The sequence below is a fragment of the Crotalus tigris genome, unplaced genomic scaffold, assembly GCF_016545835.1.
Source record: "Crotalus tigris isolate CLP2741 ecotype Arizona unplaced genomic scaffold, ASM1654583v1 scf7180000017947.1575755, whole genome shotgun sequence".
Classification (NCBI taxonomy): Eukaryota; Metazoa; Chordata; class Lepidosauria; order Squamata; family Viperidae; genus Crotalus; species Crotalus tigris.
Window position 1 is genome coordinate 435781 of NW_024096739.1, and position 17664 is coordinate 453444.

General features: G+C 39.8%; 1 long non-coding RNA gene across 1 annotated transcript; it reads right to left on the bottom strand.

Annotated features, from left to right (window-relative positions):
* Positions 1–13691: 13691 nt before the first annotated feature.
* LOC120308771 lies at positions 13692–15850 on the bottom strand. Its single transcript, XR_005556924.1, has 3 exons — positions 15801–15850; positions 14521–14577; positions 13692–13739 (listed from the first exon to the last, which is right to left on the bottom strand). It is a non-coding gene; the product is annotated as an uncharacterized LOC120308771 (long non-coding RNA).
* Positions 15851–17664: the final 1814 nt, after the last annotated feature.

Consider the following 17664-nt stretch of genomic DNA (forward strand, 5'->3'; position numbering starts at 1 on the left):
TCCCATGATATAATCCTGACTGAATTTATAATTTACTTCTTGGTTAGAAGTGAGATCGAACTTTTATATAAATATGAGTAGGATATGAGTTCCCAGAACTCTCTGAACTTTCAGTAGGAAGCAGCATTATTTTCCATAGAACTGGAATGAATTTGAATAACTTATTTCAAAAGAAACTCTGCAGTCTTCCCTGGAGAACAGGAAAGGCACTCAGCAGAAAAGAGATTTGGGCTGAAATAGTGAGAAACTTCCTCAGACCCATCTGTTCCCAGTCTCATTACACCACAGATGTACATCCCACATTAGAGAACAATTTCCCAAACAATTTGTTTCGATGAGCTAAGGTTTTTTTCAAACATTCCTGTAACCTTTCTCAATTTAATTCTGACATGTCTCCCACCTCCCATCCCTTGTCATTGTACTCCAGATTTAAGTATTTGTGCTGTAAAAAATAAGACAATCACTAGATGGCAGTAAAGAGGTAGAACTATAGAAACATTCTAAGTTGTGCTGCTGGCTACCATTGAAGGAAAAGAAACATGGTAGATCCTGTTGCCAATTCCTACATAAGCTAGGAAAATTTTGTCAGCAGCAGAAATATGCACTACCAATAGAGAGCAGCACAACTTAGAATGTTTCTATAGTTCTACCTCTTTACTGCCATCTAGCGATTGTCTTATTTAATTCTGAGATACCAAGGCTTTAATCCAGCAGTTGGTCCTCTGATTGTCCTTAAATTCAATGAACTTTCCCAGACTTATGTGTTCCCATCCTATCTAAAAATGCTCCACAAACTATTATATCACCCAGTGGGCACCCTTCCAATATCTACCCAGGTGGGGTGAAGCATGTTCCCCTTGATTTCACACCTTTGTCCCCATTACTATTTTTTTTTCTTCCTAGCATTTTTCTTACAAAAGCAGGGTCTTTTTTTCCAGATCAACCAAATATTGATCCCTTAACTGAAACAGAAATTGGTTGACTGGCCTGTCACCAGAGCCTGATGTTTTGGGCTGAAAGTGAATGACTGATGCAAAGCCACCCAACCAGTTTTCATGCCTGAGACAGGACTGGAACTCAGTATCCTGGTTTCTAGCCTGGTGCCTTAACCATTGGACTAAATTGGCTCTCAACTGAAAGCTTAGCTAAGCTTCCCTTTCCCTAAATCTTTCATTTGCAACATATGCATGTTGGAATAAAGGTATGAAGTTTCAATGGATGCTACTACTATGAAGCTGAACCATCTGTTCTTCCTTTCTACAAAGTTTCTACAGGCCTAGAAGAGAAGATGGAAAGGAAGGATCAACCTGTTCCCTTTGCTTTGATCACTGGAGCATCAGAGCAACAAAGGTACAATAAGGGAGAAAAACAACCATTTGCATTAGTGTGAAAAGAGAGTATATGGGAAGAGGGTGAGAAGGCATCCATGTGTGCAAAGATCTAGGAAAGCAAAGAAGAAGAATGGGGACAAGTGAGGCATTGGTAGACTGACCCACAACAAGGCTTACTTCCTTGCACAGATGGGAAATCAAAATTGAGCATCAGCCAATTTTATTGCCAAACTACTGCCATCAAGACCAGAATGGTTAAAGGTGGCTTCAGGAAGTGCTGGGAGTAGCTTAAGAAGGAAGCAGCTTAGGTTGTCCATGAAGAATTGCCTTTAGATGATCGTACATTTCCTGCTGTCCCAAGTGATCTTAAGTAATCACTTAAAACACACACACACACACACACAAACTGTATTGTGGCTATATCTTTGGAAGGACTTAAATTTGATTCCCTCCTCAATGTTCTGGGTCTCAAAGGGACACTTGAAGATCTCTATTTAAAAATCTAACCTCTTCATTTTTGATTGTAAGGGAAGATAATGTTTCATTTTGATTTGCTTTCTAGGATTTTTCTTCTTGACTTTTTACCAGTTTATTACGTTGTATCATTTTGAAGGCAGGCTACTAGAGTATACAACAAACAGACAACACAACAGACAAGAACTAGGTAAGTGTTTTCTTAGCTGAAAAGCTGGCATAATTTTTACATTGGACTAAAAAATTTAAGGTATTACAGACACTACAACTGCTAAGTTTCCCTTTCCCCTGAAACACAGTTTGGGGATATCCTGGGAAAATTTTACACTAGCAGCAGGCAGGAGTCAGTCCAGCGAGATCAGAAGGCTCTCCCCACTAAGTTGGTAATAATGTCCAAAGTGCCTGTGATAAGAAGCAGTTTCCAGGTGGGAAGGTGTCAAGTCAGACACAGGGAACTATAAACCTTGCATACTCGTAAAAAAGATCAAAGAGGAAAGAGTTTATTTTCAAAGGCCTGTTTCCTCCACAAAACTTGGTGTCAAAGGGAGGGAGGGAGAGGAGTAAAGGTAGAAAACTGAGGAAGGGGAGAAGAGGGATAATAGATTTTGTTTGCCAAATTAGTAGGGAATGGGATATTCTTTCGACTGTAAGACTATTCCAATGGATAATATTGTAGGAGTCATCTGTTTATCCGTGAAAAATTCATTATAATTAAAGTATACCTATAAAATGGAAAAATTAGAATAGTCAGATGAATTGAAAAGACACATTATTAACTGCAGTACATGCAATTTGGCAGCCTTTATCTTTAAATCCAGATACTGCTGATATTCTGGCAGTCAGCCTTTTGAATTTCAGTGGGAGACTCCAGGTTGAAATAATTCAAGGAAGATTAATTAAGATGTTTTGCAGTGGTTAATATTAGATCTATAAAGAGTGTTTCCCACAAATATCATAACTGTGCAAGCAATGTGTTCCATGTGACACACAATGGAAGTGAAAGTTGGACTTGAAGAAGCAGGATAATGTTACTGAACTCTGATGTTGGAGAAGAGTCCTGAAAATACCAAGAAAATACACTGATGGATCATCAAATACACCAACCTAATCACAAATGACTAGGTTCAAACTATCCTACTTCAGACCCTTTATGCAAAGACCTATCTCTCTGGAGAATGCTCTAAAGCTGGGGAAAGTGGAGAAGAATAGAAGATGATGAGCAGTGAGCTAGATGGACTCAGTTACAATGCAATGAATGCCCAGCTGGAAGTTCTGAAGGATCTTAGGGACAGATTATCATGGAGAAAATCTATGTGATTTGCTAAGAGTCAACACCTACTTGATGACACCTAATCAAATAATCAATAGAAGGTATGATTCTAATACCACTACCTATGGTGAAATGCTAGTGTCCCTGAACTCTTCTTCTGGACTCATATTCTTATAAAAGTTGGATTCAAATCCACATTCAGACATAAAGTTTGCTAGGTACTTTGGGCCAGTGTTTAATTTACACCTAATCTTACAGGATGATTGTGGGTATAACAATGAGGGGAGGAGCATCAAGTGGGTCGCCTTAGGTTCCAAATAAATTTAACTAATAAAATGTTCTTTAGGACCCAATGTCAATCAAGATTTATTTCCCCGGTAAATTATTTCAACACAGTAGTGTTGGCTATTGCATTATCGTCAATTTAATTAAGCTCATGGAGACTTATGAGCCACAATGACACTACATGCAAATTACACATGTGATGTCACATGCTTCATCCCACCCTGCAGACACTGTGACCACATCACACAATTGATCTTTATAAAGAAATATGACATAGTAAACTCCAATAAAGTTGTTTTTGAAGCTATTTGTCCAGTTCCTGAGAGTCTAACAGTGATGTATCAAGATTGGTAATGAATTTTATGATATAAAGCAGGCATGTCAAACTCGTGACGTCACATGACATCACACAACTTATTGTGACTTTTTCCCCATTGCTGGCAATGGGGTGGGTGCAGTTTCAGCATGATGCATCCAGCCCGTGGGCCAGCAGTTTGACATGCCTGATATAGAGAGTCCTTTATTTATGATTGCAATTGATCCTGCTTAACAAGTCATTTGTTAAGCAAGTCATCATGTAGCTAACCCAATTTTGTCATTTTTTGCTGTGGGTCGTCAAGTGTTTGCTGGGTGGTTTTTATTTGCCAGAAAATGCTGTTTTCTGGGGGGGGGGAGTCATACATTGTGGTCACGTGATTGCAGGATGTTGTTAATGTGGACCAGCTACCAATCTCCCAAAATGCAATCATGTGACTGCAGGGTGGTGGGATGAGATTGGAACTTTGAATCTGGTCATAAGTACCTTTTATGGGGTGAGTCATAATTTTGAATAGTCCCTAAGCAACTGGTCATTAAGTGAGGACTGCCTGTATTCCATTCCAACATTTTGCTTGTTATCTTGTGAACTTTTTGGTTTCCACAGGCCAGGTGTCTCCACTGGCACAATTATATGATTAGTCTCTGGGTGAAAAAAAAAAGTTACCCTTCTGTATTATCCAATCCTGGTTAACGAACTGAAATCTGCAGAAATTCTTTTCTGCCAACATTCCTTGTACTTGTTTTTGGCAGTGGCTGAGACTCCAAGGAACACACTGTGGAGAGTTACATTTTCAGTTTTCAATTCTGCAGAATTGGGCTCCAATCCATGCACTCATTTGCTACTGACATGTGCAGCTGTCATGGGACTGCTGATGGTTATATTTTGGAATTGTTCTAAAGTCTTCTTCTCCTGAAGCTAAAACAGAAAGTTAAGCACAGAGTTTCTCTTCCAAACTTTTTTTTTCATATTTGAAGTTGGCTGAAGTTTCTTAGTGTCTTATTTCTTAATGGTGAGATTCACAAATAACAATAAACTCTGGCTTGTTACACAAGCCACAGGGATTAGGGTCACACATTACTCCGACCTATGTTTTACTTGGTTTTGATATCCTGTGTGAAGTATAACCCAGCTAATTATGGTTTATTCCATACTCTATAATTAAGGCATGGCTTAGTATGAGAATCCAGTTTTAATATACTGCAGACCTGTAACCTGAAGATGAGGTTGACCTAGGATGGTTTATCACCACAAACAAAACAGAAAAGAGCCATTCTGCTGGCTCAATGCACAATGTATAATACCTAAAGACAGTCAAGTTATTTTGATATATGGCAATTTTCCCCCCAATTTCTAGCAATAAAAAAATACAAGAATGAAGACCACTGACTGATTTTTCCTGGCACAATCAGCTTCCTTAAAGTAATCTCTGTTAGCTCTGCTGTTTTTATGGCCAATGAGAGTTGTGAAGTCCATCATTTGAAAGAGCTATTGCTTTCCTGTTATTTATTATTTCTTTTTCATGTTTTCATCCAGAGCAGACATGTCAAACACAAGGCCCAGGGGCCAGATGCCTGCAACATGGTTTCATGTGGCCCGCGAAGCCATCCTGGAAATAGTGAGGGAACGGCCCCTGCTGCCTTGGCCCCGGCCCTGGCTGCCCGGGAGCCAATGTACAATTTTGTGGTGGCCATCTATGCTGAAACACATTCAGTTTTAGCTCCACAAGGCCGTCTGGAAACAGCAAGGGACCGGCCCCTGCCGCGTTTGCCCCGCCTCCTGGGTGCACGCTGGGGAGGTGTCACCCTTTGTGAGGAATGAAGAAATGCACCATCGCCTGGAAGTGGCCAGCAAATGGCCCTCACCTACTTCATATATCTGGCTTGATGGGCTCCAGGGGAGGGATTTTGGCAGGCTCTTCCAGTGGACCATGCCTTGGTGCTTGCCCTGGTCCCACCCACATCTGCCAGAGACCCTCAGATTTGTCCCACTCCTGCCCAGGCCCCCACAGGCACCCTTGTCGTGATGTAAAGTTGACCATACCCATCCAGTAGGCTGTGCCCACACTGGCCACACCTACCTGGCCCCCCGAGGATAACCGCAATGCTGATGCAGCCCTCAATGAAATTGAGTTTGACACCCCTGATCCAGAGGATTCTCAAGGCAGCTCACCATGCTTTAAAAAAACAATCTAAGACCACCAATTAAAGTGGGTATTAACTAATTCTGGCTGAAAAGACCTAGTTAAAGAGGCAGCTATGATCCCCCCACCCAACAGTATAAAGACAAGGACTGAGCACAATGCCAAAGAGAGTAACCCAGGAGAAGGTCCTCTGCTCTTGCCGTGATAGACAGACTTTGAATCAGAGCTTCCCAACTTTTCCGGCTTTGTGGACCGATTGGGGGGTAGGGAGAAGCGATGGTTCCGTGCAAATAGCTTGCAAGTGCATGCACCTCCATTTGCACTAGTGGAAGGCATGCACGGATGCCACTCACGCAAATGGAGTGCAGACACGTGCATTCACCTGCTGCTCGAGCAAATGAGATGAATACACGCATGTGCTTGCCTGCCACCTCTGCGGCCTGATTCTGAACAGCTCATGGCCCAGTAGAGCTTCAACACCAACACAGTTGATCATTGCCGAGAGACATAGTTTGAATCTTTACAGATTCAAGTCAATTTCTGATGTGTTGAGTTATAAATCCAGTTTTCCTGGCTTTCTGCAATAAACTCCCATAGATCTCTGAACACCCTTTAACCATTATATGCCACTTAAAATACCACATTTTGAACTCCTTGTATTTTAAGCTGAAAATCCAATTTTTTGCATGCCTTTCTACTGAGAACTCTGTAGAAAGTCTGGGGAGACAGGACAACTTGGATCAGTGCATTCAACAAGGTTGCATGAAATGCAGACCAAATCACTTCATCAAGGATCCCTTTCAACCAACTTGGAAATGAATTATATCCCAATGCCCCTACTGTCACAAGCTGCTTTCTTTTCAGACCTAGAACTTTCCAGCACTGTTTACCCCACATTATCTTGGTAGCAGTACCACCACCCACTGTCCCAGGCAGCTGCTTCCCCCCTACCATGAACACACAGAAGTATCAGTGTTAACATTCGTATGGAAATGTGCTGAGGCAGGAAATAGGTAACATCTGTCCGGAATTCACAGCACCTGCTTCCTCACACAAAGTGTGCTGCTAACCAGGCCTGTCCTATAGGAATGGACATTAGGCTGTGTAATGCTGTTGAATGCAGCCAGCAGCAACATTGGGTTTTGTCAATGGAGAGAAACAAACATTTGTCTGGTAACAATGCATGCTTGTTTTCATGTGCACTTCTGACCCTCCATTCACATCTAAAGCAAAATGTGTACATACACTGTCCTTGCAATAAATTGCCCAAGACATTTTACATTATACACGCACACGTTTCAATACAGCAAAATAAAAGACATGAAGGGCAACATTCAGCTCTCATTCATTCCTCCTGGCATTGATCCAAAATGCAGCCATTGATATATTTAAGTCCTCCTTTCACCAAGTTTAAAAACAAGGATTGGTCTATTTTTTTTTCAGCTTTTAAAATATTTTAAAGTGAATTTATGAGTTAGTGTCTTCATGATGAAAATCTACAGTGGAACAAGTAGTTGGCTGTTTTCAGTTGACTTTCCTCTCTTGAAAAGAAGAGCTACTATGGCAATAATGGTGAACCTTTTAGAGACCGAGTGCCCAAACTGCAACCCAAAACCCACTTATGCATCGTCGGGTGCAGGTGGGTGTGGCCCATTGGGTGGGTGTGGCCTATTGGGTGGGCGTGACTGCAGTGGTAACAGCAGATTGGGTGGGACTAAAAAGTTCAATCAATCAATTCCAACTTTGCAAGATCTTTTTTTCCCCGCGAGAAGTTGAAATTGACTGATTGATTGAACCTTTTTTTGTACACAACGGCGGAGGCCTAAAGCGAAAAGGTTTTATAAAACCCAGCTGAAGGCCTAGGACAGGGGCGACGGCGTGCGTGCCCACAGAGAAGGCTCTGAGTGCCGCCTCTGGCACCTGTGCCATAGGTTTGCCACCACTGTACTATGGAATTGAATCCCATACTGAGGTAAGGAATGGTTTGCCATGGCTTATTTAATAAACCACAATTAGCTAGATTCACACATGCTGGGCAATGAACTACAATGATTGAGTGTGTGCAACAGATCCATTGGTTCCCATGACTTATGGGTCAGGATTAGCTATAAGAACTGTCATAAATTAAAAGAATAATAAGAATAAGGAAAAGAATAAGAATAAGGAATAGAATAGAATAGAATCTGGAAGGGACCTTAGAGGTCTTCAAGTCCATCCCCTTGCTCAAGCAGGAGAAGAAATTATATACATCATTTCTGGGACCCAGTATGGTGCTGAAGTGCAATGCTTTATACTGGTTAAAGTATGAAACTAGGAAAGAGGAGATCCGGTTTGTAGGTCAACCTCAACCATGGAATCTTCCTGGGGGACTTTAGGCCAGTCATTCTCTCTCAGCCCAACCATCTTCACAGGGTTGTTCTTTTGGGGGAAAAAAAGAAAGAAATAACATTAGATACAGGTCATCCTCAACCTACAACAGTTCATTCAGTGACTGTTCGAAGTTACAATGGCACTGAAAAAAGTGACTTATGACCATTTTTCACACTTCTGCCCATTGCAACATCCCCATGGTCACATGTTCAAAATTTGGATACTTAGCGACTGACTCATATTTAGGACGGTTACAGTGTCCCAGGGTCATGAGATCACCTTTTGGGACTTTCTGACCAGCAAAGTCAGTTTGGAAACCAGATTCACTTAACCATGTTACTAACTTAACAATTGTAGGGATTCACTTCACAGTGGTGGCACAAAAGGTCATAAAATGGGGCAAAATTCACTTAACAAATGGTTCACTTAGCAACAAAAATTTGGGGGCTCAGTTGAGGCTGTAAGTCGAGGACTACCTGTGTACTACCAAAAGGAAAGATGAAAATCTAATAAACATGTGGAATGAAAAAAAATGCAAAAGATGGTTGGATGGAGGAAAAGGGCATTTTCTGCAATTCAGGGCTGCCACCTAGTGTCCATCCGGAGTTTTGCAACCCTGATACAGTAACCCTCTGCCAGAGACTCTACTAATGGTGCATGAAGGTGCTTTGTGGGTCTGTTTTCATTGCTATTCTTGGCATCTGGAAGCATCCCTAGAAATAAATATAGATCAGCTCAGTGTCTTATTGTTGCAAGCAATGCTTGTTATGCTTGAGGTATACATACACCTTTTCACCCCAGGGCAACTATTTCTTATTGTATTTCTTTTGACAATCTTGAAGGAAAAGAAACAGGTTAATCTCTTGAGGATGAAAATTAAATATCCTTTCTGAAGCACCTGCTGGAGTTTTAGCTATTACCTAAGATGTTAATAACCAGTGTGAAGGAAACATACAGCCTTTTCTTCAAGGGAAATTTCTCTTAAAAACATTATTTATCCCATCTGTTTCCTGCCTGGAACAAACTGCAGCCTCAGGTCCCAGTTAGTTAAAAGAGGAAGCCAGGAGAAACCCAAGAAGTGTAGCCCAATTTTATTTTTCAAATGGGAGGAAGGCCATTTATTAAAATAGTAAAATATGCATATTAAACATTGGGAATAAGGGAATAGATTTTAAAATGGCTATGACCTGCTTAAGAGTTGGTATCTGGTTTGTCAAAAGCCTATGACAACAATAAGAGGAGCCATTATTCAATGCATTTCTTCACTAAATTGATTTTCCACTTTTTCATTCGGCAGAAGTTTCAATGAAGTTCATAACAAAATATAATACTGAATAGAAAAGTCACACATTTAAAACTTAAATGCATGCGCTAGTAATAAATCATCTGTAAAATGATTGCTGATGTTTGATAACAAATGTGTTGTGTAGTTTCAAACATACTAATCTCATCCTGCTTTTTCCCTGAGCTCAAATCACAGGACTTTTTCAAGTTGTTATATCAAATTATCACATTATGATATTTTTTTCAAATTATTATTGGAAAATAAATTATGTTCCAAAGTACCAGCAAAGAACCAGTGTAATAGCTTGCCTTCAAAAGTTGTGGGTGCTCCATCTCTGGAGGTTTCAAAAAGAGACTGGATAGCCCATTGTCTGAAATGGTAGAGTCTCCTGCTTGTGCAGGGGGTTGGACTAGAAGACCTCCAAGGTCCCTTCCAGCTCTGTTATTCTAATTATTAAATATGAATGATAAAGATTATATTGGAAGACAAAAAGGATGCACGCTTGTTGTAATAGTGCAAAACAAAGGCTTTTACATACTTTTGTGCCTATATTACATATTTTATAGGGAAGGAACTGGGAGTGACAGAACTCAAGAGTTTTTTTTTTTTTTTAAATAGGATAGGATGAAGTGTTCACTTTCACTTCAATACTAAGGTGACCAACTTTTTTACAATGAAACGGAGGACACAAATAAATTGAAGAAAAAAAATCGTAAATAAAAGAAACATTTTATTCATTGCAACAATAATACAGACAACTTGCATGTGCGAAGTTTGCCAGCCGGGTGTTTTGGGGTGCTCAGCAGCGCTCCCACTTTCGAAAGCCAATAGTGGGAGTAGCACAGCTCATGCAAAAGCTGGGGAAAAAAAACATCAAAAAAAGGTGCCAGAATGCTGTTCTGAGCGTTCTATGAGGGGAAAAAAAGCCTTGCAGATTAGTCTCCAAATATCAAAAAGGAGGACATGAAGGAGGACACTTTTCGAGGGAAGACAGAACTCACAAAAGGAGGACTGTCCTCCCTAAAGGAGGACGGTTGGTCACCTTATCAACACATAAGGCTTGGGCATGGCTCCCACAACCTGCTAAATGTGATTGCTTAAATGTGATTGCTTAACTGTGAGCTGGTGCTTTACTGTTTTTTTTTAATGCCTTCAAGTCAGTTTTTACTCCTGGTGACTGCCTGGACAAGCCCTTGCAGTTTTCTTGGCATGGTTTCAGAAGCGTTTTGCCATTGCCTCCTTCCTAGGCTAAGAGAGAGGGACTGGCCCAAGATTACCCAGCTGGCTTTATGCCTAAGGCAGGACTAGAACTCACAGTTTTCCAGTTTCTAGCCAGGTGCCTTAACTGTAGCTTATTTTAGGTTTTATTTAAACTGTGAAAATATAAGCAATTGCACTCCCCTTCTAGTAATGGTTATCTAATAAAGCATCAATATAAATTAGAAACAAAAAAAAGTATAAGAAGACATAGTCTCTATATTAGATCAATAAATCCTTTAGTTTATCATTAAATCTATAACATGTAGAAGCATATCTCTTTATCTGCTCATTTACTGAATGTAAAGAGTTTTCAGAAATAGGTAACAGACCCATATCCTGAATCTATTCCTATATATTAGAAAGAAAGTCTCTTTCTACCTATCTAAAATTATCTTCTTTACCAAGCCTCATCTTGAAAAGTTACCCTTCCATTTAAGATGAGGGAATCCATTGACAATTCTTCCTAATTAGTTTCTTTCAACATCGCTGAGCAAATTTGGGGTCCTACAGCAGCTCTCTAATGGCTTTTCCTCATCCCCAACATTTTCACTCTCTAGTTATCCAAAGAGATAACTTTAATCACAAACCCAGAGCCACACTCCACCAGGTATTATCCACCAAAGACAAGATACAGAAGGATGAAAAAAAAAATGTAATCTGCAAAATCAACTGTAACCATTGCAACCAGTTCTGGGACAAACATGGGACAAACATCACGTCAGTTAAAAAACAGGATCCATGAATATCAGCTGGCAGTCAAACACCACAATCCCAAATCCTTAATCTCTACCCACACCAACACCAAATAACACCAATTCGATTGGAGCAACACAAAAATCATCAGCCACTCTACCACCCACCATGCTCATGAGTTCATCAAAGCCTGGCACTCCACAAGCAACAGACACATTGACCTACAACCAGCCTATGAACCCCTCAGCATCCAAATCAACCACAAAGCCAATCAGAGACAGCACCAACCCTCAACCAACCCACACAAACCCCCCCCCCGTAAGCTCCCAATGACCCTGACCTGATGTAACCTCCCCATCACAAGATTCTCATTGATGACTGACACTTGGTTCATCATAAGACCCATCACACTTGACACACCCATACTGAAGCCCTTGTAAACAGAAGAACACTGACACTGACCTCCCCTAAATTCCACTGAAGATGTTACCTAGCCTGGTAACAAAACGTTCAGAAATCAACCCACAAGCTTGTAGAACCTTCACTCTTATCCAAAGAGAGTCTGTTTGGAGTAGTGATCTAATTGGCCATGGAGAAAGTGGGGCCTGGCCAGCCCCAGGAGATGCCATGTGATACCAAGGTACTAAAAACTGATACTATTGTCCTTACAGGTATTTCATTTATGAACTCTCCTATTGTGGGCTTTCATGTTTTTGTAAATAAGTTTATTCCATTCATTTTATGTAGTCAACTTTTAAAGACAACTAGTCACAAGCAACTTGAAGGATAAAAAGAGGATTAAAATGCATCATAAAAATGTGAGCACAGAACCATACTGGTAAACCCAAGACTTAAAATACTGGAATATTCAGGTAGATCCATAAATTGTTCTACTCCTTGGATGGCCCAAGATTTTAAACTATTTTAAGGGACCACAGAGTCAAAAGATAACTAAAAGACTTACATTCCTACCTTTTGAATAATTGAAACAGACAATAGGAGGCCTGTAGTAGATTATAGTGTACCGGTATTACTGACATAAATATATGTTTGCATATTTCAACTATCAATGTCTGTATTTTTAGGCCAGCATTACTAATTACCTAACTACACCTTCAAATTTGTTTAAAGCTTTAGACTCTGAATAGCCATTTTAATTAATAAATAAAACTGAACTTCTCTTGATGTGTGAGTTTTTAAGCTGTCTTCTCAAGGGTGATACATTAAGGTTAATTACAACATCATTAATTGCATCCTACAAATGCCTGGGAGAGAATTATTTTTTCCTTCACCCCCTGAAGCAATTATGTCAGAAAGATGAGTTTAATTGGTTTATTAAAGGCATACAGGGATGCCTTAAAGCAAAGACAGATAGCCAGGAGGCATATATATATATATTAGCAGGGATTAACAAGTTGTTCAAAGTACAATTCAGCAACGGAGGTGAGATGGTTGGCTTCTGATTGGTTGGTCCTTGCTTTCCTGTTGTGGGGAAAAAGGCAAGATAATACAGTATTTTAAATCAGCATATTGAATCAGTGGAGAATTCACCAACCTCTAAGAATTGTTAAAGCAAAATTCTAAGTTCCTTCAGTATCACCAAGAGGACCACGGATTCATACATCTACACTATATACTTAAATAAGGTAAAGTCTTTATTCCAAAACCTGATATCCTTCAGTTCTGTTGGATTTAGGCTTCCAGAATCCTTACTGCTGTGCTGAGTTACCTTAGTTTGCACCCAAACAGATCTAGAGGGCACCAGTTTGAAACAGATACAGGTAGTCCTTGACTTATTACCACAACTGTGCCCAACTTTTCTGTTGCTAAGCCAGACATTTAGGTGAATTTTGCCCCATTTCATAACCTTCCCATGCCACCGTTAAATCACTGCAGTTGGTAAATTAGTAACACAGTTGTTAAGTGAATTTGATGACCACTGGACACTACAACTGTCATAAATATGAATCAGTTGCCAAGTGTTTGAATTTTGATCACATGACCATGAGGATGCTGTAATGGTCATAAGTGTGAAAAATGGTCATAAGTCACTTTTTTCAGTGCTGTTGTAACCTCAAACCTGTCACTAAATGAATTGTTGCGAGTTGAGGACTACCTGTATTTCAAGTTCTGAGTTTCAATCCAGTCTGACAGACACGCTGCCATGACTGACGGTGGAGGGTATGCACAGGAAATGATGAATGCCAGACTAGAAGATATGAGGAACAATGAATATCCTTCTGAAATCCACAGTTCAGTAAAAGGGCACATATTAGAGGTCCGGGTTTAATCCTTGGCATCTTTTGATAGGCCTAAAAAACAACAACACCTGTGATTGATTTTTTAAGAACCTCCAGCCAGAGGGATCAGTGAAATAGCTCTCCTTGCATAGGGCAGTTTCTTATATTCCCAAAAGTTGAAGGAGTTCTTTTTGATCTACCGTAAGCCTGTGGTTTCTTGCCTTTGGTTCTCATTTCTCTAAAGTAGTGAAGCACACTAATTGAAAAAAAAAAATTCAAAAAACCATGGTGAATCATGATTCAGCATCCATCCTTCCTCTTGTGGCAAATATGCTCTCTCAGCTGGAAACAGCTGGCCTCATGTTGAGAAACTTGAACCTTTCTAAAGGTTACTAAGATGCTGAGACTAATCCTTTCTGTGGAATCTTTCATCCTTTTATATTTCACAGATGGAACGTGGCAATGTTGGGACACCACAGTTTGTGTCTGCATCCCTGACCGTTAAGATACATACAGAAGTACAAAGATGATTTCCTCCTAATTCAAATAGTGGCTTTGGAAAACATATATTGAACAGGATCACTGGAGGGGATGAAAAAGTTAAGTTCTCCTGACTGGTTGCAATTCCAGCAATGAGTACTGTATTACTCTGGGCAACTGCTATTTACTTTTTCAAATATGTGACATATTCAGGTTTTAGCATGGAAAATGTGTGTGTAACTGCAGAGTAGATGCAACAAGCACAAGAGTATGAAGTTATCACCATGGTCATCCTTGGGCAGATGTTGGTTTGAAGGATAGGAAGCTTAAAAGTAACCAAATGTTTTAATCAAGCATTTTATTAAACAGTTACCTTGATAAAATATTCATAGCCTCTTGTTAACTTTCTCTCACATCAGTTAGAGGCCATCTGTAGAAGAGAAGAGTATTTTCCTACATAGTTTTATTAATGAATTAATAAATGCAGTATTAATAATGTTTGGATTTATTAAGAAAACTCTCAGATTAAACTTTTAGCAGGCAATACATATCACACAATTTTCCTTTTAACATTAGCAACATAAAAAAGGGAATAAGAAATGATAAGCTGTAGTTTCACTCTAGTTTAAAAGGATTAAGTCATAAGGAATTAAAACTGCAACAGGTGCATGGCAGTAAAATTCCTAATATTGTGTTGGGGGGGAGGAATTCTGGGTGGTTTGGAACGAGGTTCCTATTGTATAAGTTCTCTATCTGGCTGAATTCTATGTTCATATATGGAATCAGTAAGAGGAGAAGGTAAAATTAACAACACAATTAAAACTAAAACAGATCTGTTATTTTCGGTCTATTAGATAATGCTCTTAGTTTTTTGTAAAATAGGGAGAAATGATATGGCACAATATAGATTTGGAAATAATTGTTGCCCATCTTTAAACTGTCACTTCCACAACACAGTTTAAACTTAGCTGTGCTTATTCAGAAATAAGTGCCACTGAGTTCAAATTGGCTTTCGCTCAAGAGTGGTAAATTGCAGCTGTAGCACCTAATTTTGTTTCCTTATTTCCTTCAGTTACATTTGAAAGCAAAAAAAAAAAAAAAAGGCTCAGTTATTTCATATGGTGTCAGACTCCAGTCTGGTAAGGTGTTTGCTCCGAGCTTGCAAGTATCTCCAGTGAAAGTGTTGTAAATTGCTTCTATGATGTTAAAGTACCCAGAATGCCAAAAATGAGCACAGACAAAGAACACTATACTTTCAAATAAAGTGCCTTGGTGCCACGCAAAGAGGCAGATCTGGCAGGTATGTTCAGTACAGTCAGTGCTTTTTTTCTAAAAAAAAAAAAGGTGCCGGAACTCACACATGACATACAACCTGCCTTGCCTACCCTACAAGGTTCCATCCAAAAAAGGTGTCGGAACTCCATTCTGGGCGTTCTATGAGGAAAAAAAGCCCTGAGTACAGTATGTATTACCATCCTACATAACAAGACAGCAATAATCTGTACCTGTTAAAATGATAAATGTGAATCTCACAGAATATTACCAGCCTGAGGCTTTGGAGAAAATGATTTCATTAACTCCTTCATCCACATCATACTGCTACCTTCTTCTTTTTTAAAAAAAATAATAATATTATTTTGCTAGCAAACTTACATTTCAGCATCCAGGCCTACACTCATAACCATTGCACACCAGAGCAAAGCACAGGAACCTACTCACCCAGAGCTGAGAGGCCCATGGCGTCATCTGGATGACGTTTCCTGTTTATATCCTGTCCCAAGCCTTTGTACCACTTGGAATTCAGTTCCTGCCAACAGGAAAGCAGAGATAATTCATGCAGGAAGCACTAACGGTGAGGATGAAGTGAGAAGGGCATTGCCTGGGCCTCTGAGTGGGCCAGGATGTGAATAGCTTCTCAACTTCCTTTGTAAAATAAAATAAATGTTGATATAAATGGAACTACTTTCCTCTTACTCAGCTGTCTTTCTTCTTTGATATGAATGAGCCAACACACTCCTTTGCAAAACTTCATATCTGTTCTACTACCAAGCAGAGCATTTTGTTCTATGTATGATTTAAGTGCATGTACAAAAGTATAAAGTGAAAGATGGCAATCCTGTGAGCTGCAGGGTTCACATAATGCCCCAGAAAAAGCTCAAAAGGGATGAATAGTTCATAGTTTAATCTGTTGTGGGAATCTAACTCTGAGCTTGCTGTATGAAACAACCATCACCTTAAGCTACAATATGGTTTATTTGTTTGGATATAGTATATTCGGGGAAGAAAGCAATTGTGTTTTGTTAAAGCAGATATAAGGTTTAGGAATGGCTAGCTCCCTATAGAGAGACACTGGTGGTTAAAGTATTAGGCTAGAAATTATAATACCATGAATTCTAGTCCCATCTTGGGGACAAAGCCAACTGCATGACCTTGAGCCAGTCATGCTATCTCCACCCTAGGAAGAAGATAAAATACTTCTGAAAAATCTTGCCAAGAAAAAAAAAACTGCAGGCACTTGTCCAGGTAGTCCTGGAGAATTGGACATGACTGAATGAAAGAGGGGAAAAGTACTCCCTTTAGCCTATATATAACTTGTTGCGGAATATGAGATGCTGGGAGTCAGTAGTGGAGAAGTGCTGATGGGTTAGCTACAGAGCACACAAAATTTATCATTGCACATAGCTAGTAGAGTTTCTAGATAACTTGGGGATCTCACTGGTCAGATGTACTACTATGACTAGTAGTAGTGTCTTATCTTGATTGATTGATTGACCTTCCATACTGTTGACACAGGAAGCTTCTTGAAGTAGAATCAGTCCAATTAGGCCATCATTGGCTAGCCATGACTATTCCAATTTTTGAGCCAGAGTTTTTCCAGCCACATTTGGTAATCCTAGCACTTGAATGTGGGACTTTCTGCATGCTTAGTAGCAAGATGGTAGTAGTAGCCACTCAGTTATGGTCTTCTCTTTGTGTGAGCTCTTCTCCTTGTGTTATGCAGAAAGGCAGATAGAAGAAGACCTGAAAGCCAGAACAAGGTTAATATGTCCATGGTTAAAATAATGTTCTCAGTAGCTACCTGGAGAAGTGCCTGCAGTTTTTTTTTCTTGGCAAGATTTTTCAGAAGTGTTTTATCTCCTTCCTAGGGTGGAGATAGCGTTGACTGGCTCAAGGTCATGCAGCTGGCTTTGTTCCCAAGATGGGACTAGAATTCATGGTATTATAGTTTCTAGCCTAATGCTTTAACCACACATTATACACATTTGTTTTCATTATGGTTTTCAGCAAATAAGTCACAATGGCTTGGTTCACCAGCAATAAACTATATGACATGCATGAAAGCATAATACAATATGTTCACACAGTTTGTTGGTGAATATTTTAACAAGCCATCATTGGCTTGCTTTACACATTGTTAAGTCATCAACTACAGCTTGCAAACCTATTAACACAATGAGCCAAATCAATGTCTGAACCCACCCATGGCACAGCACAATGTGTGAATCTGGATTAGTTT